Source organism: Pseudophryne corroboree, chromosome 2 (assembly GCF_028390025.1).
Source record: "Pseudophryne corroboree isolate aPseCor3 chromosome 2, aPseCor3.hap2, whole genome shotgun sequence".
Lineage (NCBI taxonomy): Eukaryota > Metazoa > Chordata > Amphibia > Anura > Myobatrachidae > Pseudophryne > Pseudophryne corroboree.
In genome coordinates this window covers 579,570,525-579,583,671 of record NC_086445.1, presented here as the reverse complement: position 1 = coordinate 579,583,671, position 13,147 = coordinate 579,570,525, and positions in this window count along the sequence as shown.

Genomic DNA, 13,147 nt, shown 5'->3' with positions numbered 1-13,147 from the left:
CCACAGACTGTCCAGGAGTTGGTGGATGCTTTAGTCCAGGTCTGGGAGGAGATCCCTCAGGAGACCATCCGCCACCTCATCAGGAGCATGCCCAGGCATTGTAGGGAGGTCATACAGGCACGTGGAGGCCACACACATTACTGAGCCTCATTTTGACTTGTTTTAAGGACATTACATCAAAGTTGGATCAGCCTGTAGTGTGTTTTTCCACTTTAATTTTGAGTGTGACTCCAAATCCAGACTTCCATGGGTTATAAAATTTGATTTCCATTGATAATTTTTGTGTGATTTTGTTGTCAGCACATTCAACTATCTAAAAAACAAAGTATTTAATAAGAATATTTCATTCTTTCAGATCTAGGATGTGTTGTTTAAGTGTTCCCTTTATTTTTTTGAGCAGTGTATATAAAATGCGTAATAGTTTGGATGTCTATTATTACTGGGGGTAATTCCAAGTTGATCGCAGCAGGAAATTTTTTAGCAGTTGGGCAAAACCATGTGCACTGCAGGGGGGCAGATATAACATTTGCAGAGAGAGTTAGATTTGGGTGGGTTATTTTGTTTCTATGCAGGATAAATACTGACTGCTTTTTTTTACACTGCAATTTAGATTGCAGATTGAACACACCACACCCAAATCTATCTCTCTCTGCACGTTATATCTGCCTCCCCTGCAGTGCACATGGGCCCTCATTCCGAGTTGTTCGCTCGTTGCCGAATTTCGCTATATTGCGATTAGTCGCTTACTGCGCATGCGCAATGTTCGCAGAGCGCATGCGCTTAGTTATTTTACTCAAAAGTTAGGTATTTTACTCACGGCATTACGAGGAATTTTCTTCGTTCTGGTGATCGGAGTGTGATTGACAGGAAGTGGGTGTTTCTGGGCGGAAACTGACCGTTTTATGGGTGTGTGTGAAAAAACGCTGCCGTTTCTAGGAAAAACGCGGGAGTGGCTGGAGAAACGGGGGAGTGCCTGGGCGAACGCAGGGCGTGTTTGTGACGTCAAACCAGGAACGAAACTGACTGAACTGATCGCAGTGGCAGAGAAAGTGTCAAGCTACTCGGAAACTGCTAAGAAATTTCTATTCGCAATTTTGCGAATCTTTCGTTCGCAATTCTGCTATGCTAAGATACACTCCCAGAGGGCGGCGGCTTAGCGTGTGCAATGCTGCTAAAAGCAGCTAGCGAGCGAACAACTCGGAATGAGGGCCATGGTTTTGCCCAATTGCTAACAAACTTGAAGCTGCGATCAACTCAGAATTACCCCCACTGTCTGAAAAGAAAAAAATATTGGTGGTCATTCCGAGTTGTTCGCTCATTGCCGATTTTCGCTATATTGCGATTAGTCGCTTACTGCGCATGCGCAAGGTTTGCAGAGCGCATGCACTTACTTATTTTACTCAAAAGTTAGGTATTTTACTCACGGCATAACGAGGATTTTTCATCGTTCTGGTGATCGTACTGTGATTGACAGGAAGTGGGTGTTTCTGGGCGGAAACTGGCCGTTTTCTGGGCGTGTGCGAAAAAACGCTGGCGTTTCTGGGAAAACGCGGGAGTGTCTGAAGAAACGGGGGAGTGTCTGGGCGAATGCTGGGTGTGTTTGTGACGTCAAACCAGGAACGAAACTGACTGAACTAAACGCAATGGCTGAGTAAGTCTGGAGCTACTCAGAAACTGCTAAGAAATTTCTATTCGCAATTCTGAGAATCTTTCGTTCGCAATTCTGCTATGCTAAGATACACTCCCAGAGGGCGGCGGCTTAGCATGTGCAATGCTGCTAAAAGCAGCTAGCGAGCAAACAACTCGGAATGAGGGCCATTGCTCTTTAAATAAAGTTAAAATTGCTGATTTTTGCATTATTTTAAAAAGTAAAAGAAAACAATCTTTTCATTTAGAAAAATATTTTACTTAAATTTGTGGTACATAAAAAAACAAAAAAGTTGACTTTTGGGTAATTTGAGTCCATTTTAGAAAAGAAAAAAACACCTGTAAGTTCCACCTACAATGGCCCTCATTCCGAGTTGTTCGCTCGCAAGGCGATTATAGCAGAGTTACACACGCTAAGCCGCCGCCTACTGGGAGTGAATCTAAACATCTTAAATGTGCGACCGATGTATTCGCAATATTGCGATCAAAACCGAGTTAGCAGTTTCTGAGTAACTCCAGACTTACTCTGCCTGTGCGATCAATTCAGTGCTTTTCGGTCCCGGCTGACGTCATAAACACACCCAGCGTTCGCCCAAGCACTCCCACCGTTTCTCCAGACACGCCTGCGTTTTTTCCGGAAACGGTAGCGTTTCCAGCCACACGCCCCTAAAACGCCGTACATCCGCCCAGTAACACCCATTTCCTGTCAATCACAATGCGTTCTCCGGAGCGACGAAAAAGCCGTGAGTAAAATTACTTTCTTCTTAGTAAAGTTACTTGACGCATGCGCAGTGCGAACATTACGCATGCGCACTAAGAGAATTCTCACTGCGATGCGATGAAAAATACCGAGCGAACAACTCGGAATGAGGGCCAATGTTTCAAACCACCTGTCTCAGCCATACAACACCACCATATACCTGTGCAGCATCTCATTTCCCTAAAAATTACATGCAATTATTGAACCAATTAAGCTAACTGAAAACTTCCAGTTGCCTAATTTGTCATTAGGGGAGGGGTGTCCCAAGGATTCTGAACAAAGGGGGTAATTCCAAGTTGATCGCAGCAGAATTTTTTTTAGCAGTTAGGCAAAACCATGTGCACTGCAGGGGAGGCAGATATAACATTTGCAGAGAGAGTTAAATATGGGTGGCTTATTTTGTTTCTGTGCAGGGTAAATACTGGCTGCTTTATTTTTACACTGCAATTTAGATTGCAGATTGAACTCACCACACCCAAATCTCTCTCTCTCTGCACATGTTATATCTGCCTCCCCTGCAGTGCACATGGTTTTGCCCAATTGCTAACAAACTTGCTGCTGCGATCAACTCAGAATTACCCCAAAGTCCTAACAATTTTACCTTAAAATAATGATTTTTCCTAAAACTGCACCTGTTCTGAAGCTGCGCAAAATAAGGCCTGTTCATTTCTACAGAAATTACAGCGTCTAATTGAATACCAAAAACACACCAGCTATCCAAAATTTTGCACACCATGGGGAAAAAAATGACTGCACTTAGGGGGTCATTCCGAGTTGATCGCTCGTTTCAGATTTTTGCAGCGCAGCGATAATGGCAGAACGGGGCTAATCTGCGCATGCGTATGCACCGCAATGGGCAGGCGCGTCATACAAGTACAAAGAGCTTTGTGGTTTTGCACAGGTTCTAGCGACACTTCCAGTCGCACTGGTGGATGCAAGGAGATTGACAGGAAGTGGGAGTTTCTTGGTGTCAACTGACTGTTTTGTGGAAGTGTTTGGAAAAAGGCAGGCATGGCCGGGCATTTGCTGGGTGGGTATCTGACGTAAATACCGGGACCTTCATCGCAGCAATCATTGCACAGAATAACTACAGGGTTGGTCTTGTTCTGCACAAAATGTGTTTGCTGCCGCTCGGCTGCACAGGCTTTCGCACTCCTGCAAAGCGAAAATACACTCCCCGTGGTCGGCGACTACGCGTTTGCACGGCTGCTAAAAGTAGCTAGCAAGCAATCAACTCGGAATGAGGACCTTAATTAGAAATGCGACGGGTTTGCAGAAAGCATGTAGGCTGTAGAGGATTCAGGAAGGCCCACAGGGATACAAGGGAAACCCCTGGTGAGTCCCACAGCCTGAGGACCCATCCGCTCCTCTAGGGATCAGGCTCCAGACTGTGCACTTGACCTTGTACATATCTTAAATTATTCTGCACAGGACTATGGTATATTTTCTGCAGTGCATTGCTGTTATTAATCTGGTACATTATCATACATGGACTAACATTATATATTTATCAATGGGCCTAGATCATACTGTCTAGCCACACTCCCTCTGGAGGCTGGCCACACCCCTAAGCATGGGCCCCTACCACTGCATTCCTCTTGTGGGCCCTTCATGCCTCAGTACAACAATGCTGAACATGTATGCTAAAATAAGTAATGTCACAGAAGTCTTGTAGGCAGAAGTGACTAGATATTATAAGTAGAGATGTGCGGCGGGCACTTTTTCGTGTTTTGTGTTTTGGTTTTGGTTCTGGTTCCATGCTCGTGTTTTGCATCTGGATTGGTTTTGCCAAAACCACCCTTTTGGGTTTTGGTTTTGGATCTGGATGATTTTTGGAAAAAAAACATAAAACCAGCTTAAATCACAGAATGTGGGGGTAATTTTGATCCTACGGTATTATTAACCTCAATAGCATTCATGTCCACTCATTTCCAGTCTATTCTGAACACCTCACAACTCACAATATGTTTTTAGGCCAAAAGGTTGCACTGAGGTGGCTGTATGACTAAGCTAAGCGACACAAGTGTGCCGCACAAACACCTGGCCCACCTAGGAGTGGCACTGCAGTTGCAGACAGGATGGCATTTAAAAAAAACTAGTCCACAAACAGCATATCATGCAAAGAAGTAAGAGGTGCAATGAGGTAGCTGTATGACTAAGTTAAGAGACACAAGTGTGCGACACAAACACCTGGCCCATCTAGGAGTGGCACTGCAGTTGCAGTCAGGATGGCACTTAAAAAAACTAGTCCCCAAACAGCACATCATGCAAAGAAGTAAAAGAGGTGTAATGAGGTAGCTGCTTGACTAAGCTAAACGACACAAGTGTGCGGCACAAACAACATGGGACAACAATATTGGTAGCACAGGAGAATGTACCCCTAAACCACACACACACACACACACACACACACACACACACACACACACACACACACACACACACACACACAGCAAAGCCTGTAAAATGAATTTGGATAATAATAACCCTTTTATTTGGAGCTATTATAATAATATGCAGCACAGGAGAGCATATCCCTACACCACACAGGGCAAACCCTGTAAAAATGATATGGATTAAATATTAATAACCCCTTTAAATGGAGTAAATAATATACAGCACAGGACAGTACCACTGGACTTATACGGCAGTACCACTGGACTTATACGGCAGTACCACTGGAATTATACGGCAGTATTAATGGAATTATACGGCAGTACCACTGGACTTATACGGCAGTACCACTGGACTGGATTTATACAGCAGTATCACTAGATTTATATGCCAGTACCACTGGAATTATACGGCAGTATCAATGGAATTATACGGCAGTACCACTGGAATTATATGGCAGTACCACTGGGCTGGATTTATACAGCAGTACCACTGGAATTATATGACATTATCACTGGAATTATACAGCAGTACCACTGGACTTATACGGCAGTACCACTGGACTGGATTTATATGGCAGTATCACTAGAATTTTACACCAGTACCACTGGTATTATACGCCAGTACCACTGGACTTATATGGCAGTACACTGGACTGGATTTATACAGCAGTATCACTGGACTTATACGCCAGTACCACTGGAATTATACAACAGTATCACTGGAATTATACGGCAGTACCACTGGACATATACGACAGTACCACTGGACATATACGGCAGTATCACTGGACATATACGGCAGTATCATTGAACTTATACGGCAGTACCACTGGACTGGATTTATACGGCAGTATCACTGGACATATATTGCAGTACAGGACTTATAGAGCAGCACAGGGACACCAACACTGGACTGATGCAGGACAACATAGCACCACTGCAATGGACTGGACTTACACAGCAGCACTGGACATACGGCAGCAGAGGACACCACCACTGTGACTGGACTGATGCAGCACAAGACACTACCACTGTACTGATGTAGGACAACACAGCACCACTGCACTGGAACTATACAGCAACACTGGACACATGGCAGCAGAGGACACCACCACTGTGACTGGACTGATGCAGCATAAGACACTACACTGGACTGAGCAGCACAAGACAGCACTGGAATCGCCACCCCACTTTCCCTCCTGTACAGACACTGAGGACGGAGACAAGTCCTCTCGTTACACTCTCCGGGACTGGAGTGAAAATGGTGGCGACGTGCGGCTCTTTATATATAATCCAAACCCTGCGAGAATCCGACAGCGGGTTGATGATGTTTTGCCTCATTCTGGTTTCCGAGTCAGGCGGAAAACCCGAGCCGGACTCAGATCCGGGCTCGGGTAGTGAAGTTCGGGGGGTTCGGTTCTCAGGGAACCGAACCCGCTCATCTCTAATTATAAGCTTATAAAATTATGTTTATTGTAATTAGAGATGAGCGGGTTCGGTTCTCCGAGATCCGAACCCCCCCGAACTTCACCCATTTTACACGGTTCCGAGACAGGCTCGGATCTTCCCACCTTGCTCGGTGAACCCGAACGCACCCGAACGCCATCATCCCGCTGTCGGATTCTCGCGAGATTCGTATTCTATATAAAGAGCCATTTTCACTCGTGCATTGGAGATTGAACGGAGGATGTGGCTGCGTTCTCTCCCTGAAAAGCTCCGTAATCTGTGCTCAGTGTGCTGCAAATATCTGTGCTCAGTGTTCTGCAAATATCTGTGCTCAGTGTGCTGAAAATATCTACGTTCTCTGCCTGAAAACGCTCCATATCTGTGCTCAGTGTGCTGCAAATATCTGTGCTCAGTGTGCTTTATTGTGGGGACTGGGGACCACCAGTATATAATTATACTTATAGTAGCACAGTACAGTAGGCCATTGCTGTATCTTGCAGCTCTGTATCACTGTAAGTATCCATTCCATATCTGTGCAGCATTTTTGTGAGCAGTATATATAGTATTACAGTGCAGCATTTTGGTGACCCAACAGTATATAGTTGTGTACAGTAGGCCATTGCTGTATCTTGTAGCTCTGTGTCACTGCAAGTATCCATTCCATATCTGTGCTGCAGTTTTTGTGAGCAGTATATATAGTATTACAGTGCAGCATTTTGGTGACCCAACAGTATGTAGTTGTGTACAGTAGGCCACTGCTGTATCTTGCAGCTCTGTGTCACTGCAAGTATCCATTCCATATCTGTGCAGCATTTTTGTGAGCAGTATATATAGTATTACAGTGCAGCATGTTGGTGACCCAATAGTATATAGTTGAGTACAGTAAGCCATTGCTGTATCTTGCAGCTCTGTGTCACTGCAAGTATCCATTCCATATCTGTGCTGCATTTTTGTGAGCAGAATATATAGTATTACAGTGCAGCATTTTGGTGACCAACAGTATACATATATAGTACAGTACAGTAGGCCATTGCTATTGATATATTACTGGCATATAATTCCGCACATTAAAAAATGGAGAACAAAAATGTGGAGGGTAAAATAGGGAAATATCAAAATCCACTTCCACCTTGTGCTGAAGCTGCTGCCACTAGTCATGGCCGAGACGATGAGATGCCATCAATGTCGTCTGCCAAGGCCGATGCCCAATGTCATAGTAGAGAGCATGTAAAATCCAAAAAACTAAAGTTCAGTAAAATGACCCAAAAATCTAAATTAAAAGCATCTGAGGAGAAGCGTAAACTTGCCAATATGCCATTTACGACACGGAGTGGCAAGGAACGGCTGAGGCCCTGGCCTATGTTCATGGCTAGTGGTTCAGCTTCACGTGAGGATGGAAGCAAAGAAAACTGAAAAGAGTTAAGATGGCAAAAGCACAGCAAAGAACTGTGCGTTCTTCTAAATCACAAGGAGAGTCCAATTGTGTCGGTTGCGATGCCTGACCTTCCCAACACTGGACGGGAAGAGGTGGCGCCTTCCACCATTTGCACGCCCCCTGCAAGTGCTGGAAGGAGTACCCACAGTCCAGTTCCTGATAGTCAAATTGAAGATGTCACTGTTGAAGTACACCAGGATGAGGATATGGATGTTGCTGGCGATGAGGAGGAAATTGACAAGGAGGATTCTGATGGTGAGGTGGTTTTTTTAAGTCAGGCACCCGGGGAGACACCTGTTGTCCGTGGGATGAATATGGCCATTGACATGCCTGGTCAAATTACAAAAAAAAAAATCACCTCTTCAGTGTGGAATTATTTTAACAGAAATGCAGACAACAGGTGTCAAGCCGTGTGTTGCCTTTGTCAAGCTGTAATAAGTAGGGATAAGGACGTTAAACACCTAGGAACATCCTCCCTTATACGTCACCTGGAGCACATTCATCAGAAGTCATTGAGAAGTTCAAAAACTTTGGGTGACAGCGGAAGCAGTCCACTGACAACTAAATCCCTTCCTCTGGTACCCAAGCTCCTGCTAACCACACCACCAACTCCCTCAGTATCAATTTCCTCCTTAGACAGGAACGCCAATAGTCCTGCTGGCCATGTCACTGGCAAGTCTGATGAGTCCTCTCCTGCCTGGGATTCCTCCGATGCATCCTTAAGTGTAACGCCTACTGTTACTGGCGCTGCTGTTGTTGCTGCTGGGAGTTGATCGTCATCCCAGAGGGGAAGTCGGAAGACCACTTGTACTACTTCCAGTAAGCAATTGACTGTCCAACAGTCCTTTGCGAGGAAGATGAAATATCACAGCAGTCATCCTGCTGCAAAGCGGATTACTCAGGTCTTGGCAGCTGTGTTGGTGTTAAACGTGTGTCCGGTGTCCACCGTTAATTCACAGGGAATTAGAGAATTGCTTGATGTACTGTGTCCCCGGTACCAAATACCATCTAGGTTCCACTTCTCTAGGCAGGCGATACCGTGAATGCACACAGACGTCAGAAAAAGAGTCACCAGTGTCCTAAAAAATGCAGTTGTACCCATTGTCCACTTAACCACAGACATGTGGACAAGTGGAGCAGGGCAGACTCAGGACTATATGACTGTGACAGCCCACTGGGTAGATGTATTGCCTCCCGCAGCAAGAACAGCAGCGGCGGCACCAGTAGCAGCATCTCGCAAACGCCAACTCATTTCTAGGCAGGCTACGCTTTGTATCACCACTTTCCATAAGAGGCACACAGCTGACAACCTCTTACGGAAACTGAGGAACATCATCGCTGAATGGCTTACCACAATTGGACTCTCCTGGGGATTAGTGACATCGGACAAAGCCACCAATATTGTGCGTGCATTACATGTGGGCAAATTCCAGCATGTCCCATGTTTTGCACATACATTAAATTTGGTGGTGCAGAATTTTTTTAAAAACGACAGGGCCGTGCAAGAGATGCTTGTCGGTGGCCCGAAGAATTGTGGGCCACTTTCGGCATTCAGCCACCGCGTGCCGAAGACTGGAGCACAAGCAAACACTCCTGAACCTGCCCCGCCATCATCTGAAGCAAGAGGTGGTAACGAGGTGGATATCAACCCTCTATATGCTTCAGAGGATGGAGGAGCAGCAAAAGGCCATTCAAGCCTATACATCTGCCTACGATATAGGCAAGGAGGGGGAATGCACCTGACTCAAGCGCAGTGGAGAATGATTTCAACATTGTGCAAGGTTCTGCAACCCTTTGAACTTGCCACACGTGAAGTCAGTTCAGACACTGCCAGCCCCTCATCAGGCTTTTGCAGAAGCAGGTGGAGAGATTGAAGGAGGAGCTAAAACGGAGCGATTCCGCTAGGCATGTGGGACTTGTGGATGGGGCCCTTAATTTGCTTAACCAGGATTCACGGGTGGTCAATCTGTTGAAATCAGAGCACTACATTTTGGCCACCGTGCTCGATCCTAGGTTTAAAGCCTACATTGTATCTCTCTTTCTGGCAGACACAAGTCTGCACATGTTCAAAGACATGCTGGTGAGACACTTGTCAAGTCAAGCGGAAAGGGGACCTGTCAACAGCTCCTCCTTCACATTCTACCGCAACTGGGGCTGCGAGGAAAAGGCTAAGAATTCCGAGCCCGCCTGCTGGCGGTGATGCAGGGCAGTCTAGAGCGAGTGCTGACATCTGGTCCGGACTGAAGGACCTGCCAACGATTACTGACATGTCGTCTACTGTCCCTGCATATGATTCTGTCACCACTGAAAGAATGGTGGAGGATTGTATGAACAACCGCATCCAAGTAGGCACGTCAGACATTCTGTACGTATACTGGCAGGAAAAAGAGGCAATTTGGAGGCCCTTGCACAAACTGGCTTTATTTTACCTAAGTTGCCCCCCCTCCAGTGTATACTCCGAAAGAGTGTTTAGTGTAGCCGCTCACCTTGTCAGCAATCGGCGTACGAGTTTACTTCCAGAAAATGTGGAGAAGATGATGTTCATCAAAATGAATTATAATCAATTCCTCCGTGGAGACATTCACCAGCAGCAATTGCCTCCAGAAAGTACACAGGGACCTGAGATGGTGGATTCCATTGGGGACGAATTAATACTCTGTGAGGAGGGGGATGTACACAGTGAAAGGGGTGATGAATCGGACGATGAGGAGGAGGTGGACATCTTGCCTCTGTAGAGCCAGTTTGTGCAAGGAAAGATTGATTGCTTCTTTTTTGGTGGGGGCCCAAACTAACCAGTCATTTCAGCCACAGTCGTGTGGCAGACCCTGTGGCTGTAATTATGGGTTTGTTAAAGTGTGCATGTCCTGTTTATACAACATAAGGGTGGGTGGGAGGGCCCAAGGACAATTCCATCTTGCACCTCTTTTTTTATTTATTTATCTCTGCATCATGTGATGTTTGGGGCTAATTTTTTTAAGTGCCATCCTGTCTGACACTGCAGTGCCACTCCTAGATGGGCCAGGTGTTTGTTGCGCCCACTTGGGTCACTTAGCTTAGTCATCCAGCGACTTTGGTGCAAATTTTAGGACTAAAAATAATATTGTGAGGTGTGAGGTGTTCAGAATAGACTGGAAATGAGTGGAAATTATGGTTATTGAGGTTAGTAATACTATGGGATCAAAATGACCCCCAAATTCTATGATTTAAGCTGTTTTTGAGTTTGTTTGTTTTTTTAAACACCCGAATCCAAAACACACCCGAATCCGACAAAATTATTTTCAGGGAGGTTTTGCTAAAAGGCGTCCGAATCCAAAACACAAAACCCGAAAAATTTCCGGTACACATCTCTAATTGTAATGTACCACAGATAAGCAGTATTTACAGATACACGGTAACCATTTATATTAACATGATATAGTATAATTTGCTATAGTATAATTTGCTATTTATTTGTTAGTATATTAAACATTTGAAATATGTATGAATACATGTTTTCTTTAAATTAAAAAAGTACAAAGGATTGGAAATTTGTATCTGATGATGATAATAATAATAATAATAATAATAATAATTAGAGCTGTGCAGCGGACACTTTTTGGGTTTTGGATTTGGATCTGGATCCACTCTCGTGTTTTGGATCTGGATTGGTTTTGGCAAAACCACCCTTTCGGGTTTTGGTTTTGGATCTGGATGATTTTTGAAAAAAACTTAAAAACAGCTAAAATCACAGAATTTGGGGGTAATTCTGATCCTACGATATTATTACCCTCAATAACATTAATTTCCACTCATTTCCAGTATATTCTGAACACCTCACACCTCACAATATTGTTTTAGGCCAAAGGTTGTACCGAGGTATCTGTATGACTAAGCTAAGCGACACAAGTGGGCGGGACACAAACACCTGGCCCATCTAGGAGTGGCACTGCAGTGGCAGACAGGGTGGCAGTTTTAAAAAATAGGCCCCAATGAGCACATAATGCAAAGAAAAAAAAATAGATGCAACGAGGTAGCTGGATGACTAAGCTCAGCGATATAAGTGGGCGGCACAAACACATGGCCCATCTAGGAGTGGCACTGCAGTGGCAGACAGGATGGCAGTTTTAAAAACTAGGCCCCAAAGAGCACATAATGCAAAAAAAAAAAAAAGAGTTGCAAGATGGAATTGTCGTAGGCCCTCCCACCCACCCTTATGTTGTTTAAACAGGACATGCACAGTTTAATAAATCCATCATTTTAGCGACAGGTGGTCCCCCTGGAAAAAGCTTGCCAAGTTCTCTGAATCATAGCTAGTTACAAACATACCACCTCATTCTTTGATGACTTTTCACATTATGAGAAGAGGCAAGAGGAAGAGGACAGTGTCAAGAAGATGATTAAAAATTAGAGAGGCACACGCAATCAGGACAAAGACACAGGCATTCACCTCCACTCCTACAGTATATTGGTGTGGAACAGAAAGGATTTCAACCAAGCAAATATATAATTACCACATTACTGGACAAACTGAAAAACTAGGGGCCAAAGCCTCCAAAACTGTAATCAGGGATTAAGATAATCTCGTATTTAATGCTGGGATGCAAATAAACTGGTGTATACCACAAGATCAAGATTGGATATTTTCCCCTCCACGCTGGAGACTTATTTTGTGAAAAACTCGTGGGTTTTTTTTCTCTCCTTTTTTCTATAGCATTTTTATTTACATACAGTATTTTGTGGCAGATGCCTTATTTTTGTTTTTCACAGCTCCCAGTTACACGTATGTGAGCATACCTGTGTGTCCCAGTTACATGCATGTGAGCATACGTATGTGTCTTGTTTATTTTATTCATATTTTATTTTTAAATAAAGCAGCCCCTTAGATCTTTTAGCAGTTCCTCCTGAGCCCCCACAGCAGCCTCGGATGGGGCAAGTTGAGTTCGGGTGGGTTTGGTAAAGTACCAAGCACGACTGTGCAGTACATTTTTTTGTTATGGCGCCCCTGCCCTAGTGGAGCTTACCACTCTACAGTCCAAACTCATTTCATATTATAAGTAGGACTGTGGGAAGGAAGCAGTGCTAACCTCTGTGCCCACAGCATGACTGACAAGCCAGACATCTTCCTAGCTATAAGCCATCATGAGACTCCATACTGGGCCTTTTTCAGTAATGGAAAGCAATGGAAAGCTGATGCAATGCAAGATTACTGAAACTCTGTTCTTCTAACACCGCAAGGTCTTTTGCGATAACCCTACGCAGCCCTTAGGGAAAGAAGATCCCTGTACAACAAATGTGTATCTTCTAAAAAAATAATTCCAAAATGTGGAACATCAATAATAAATCAAAATTAAGGTTGATGAATTGGAGCCGGATCATTTGAGTGTGTCACTAACATGAAATAATTGAGACAAACCTCTCTCTAATGCTCCGGCAGAAAATCTCACTGACTTTGGCCACAAATGTGGTCTCTCCCCACTTTATTTA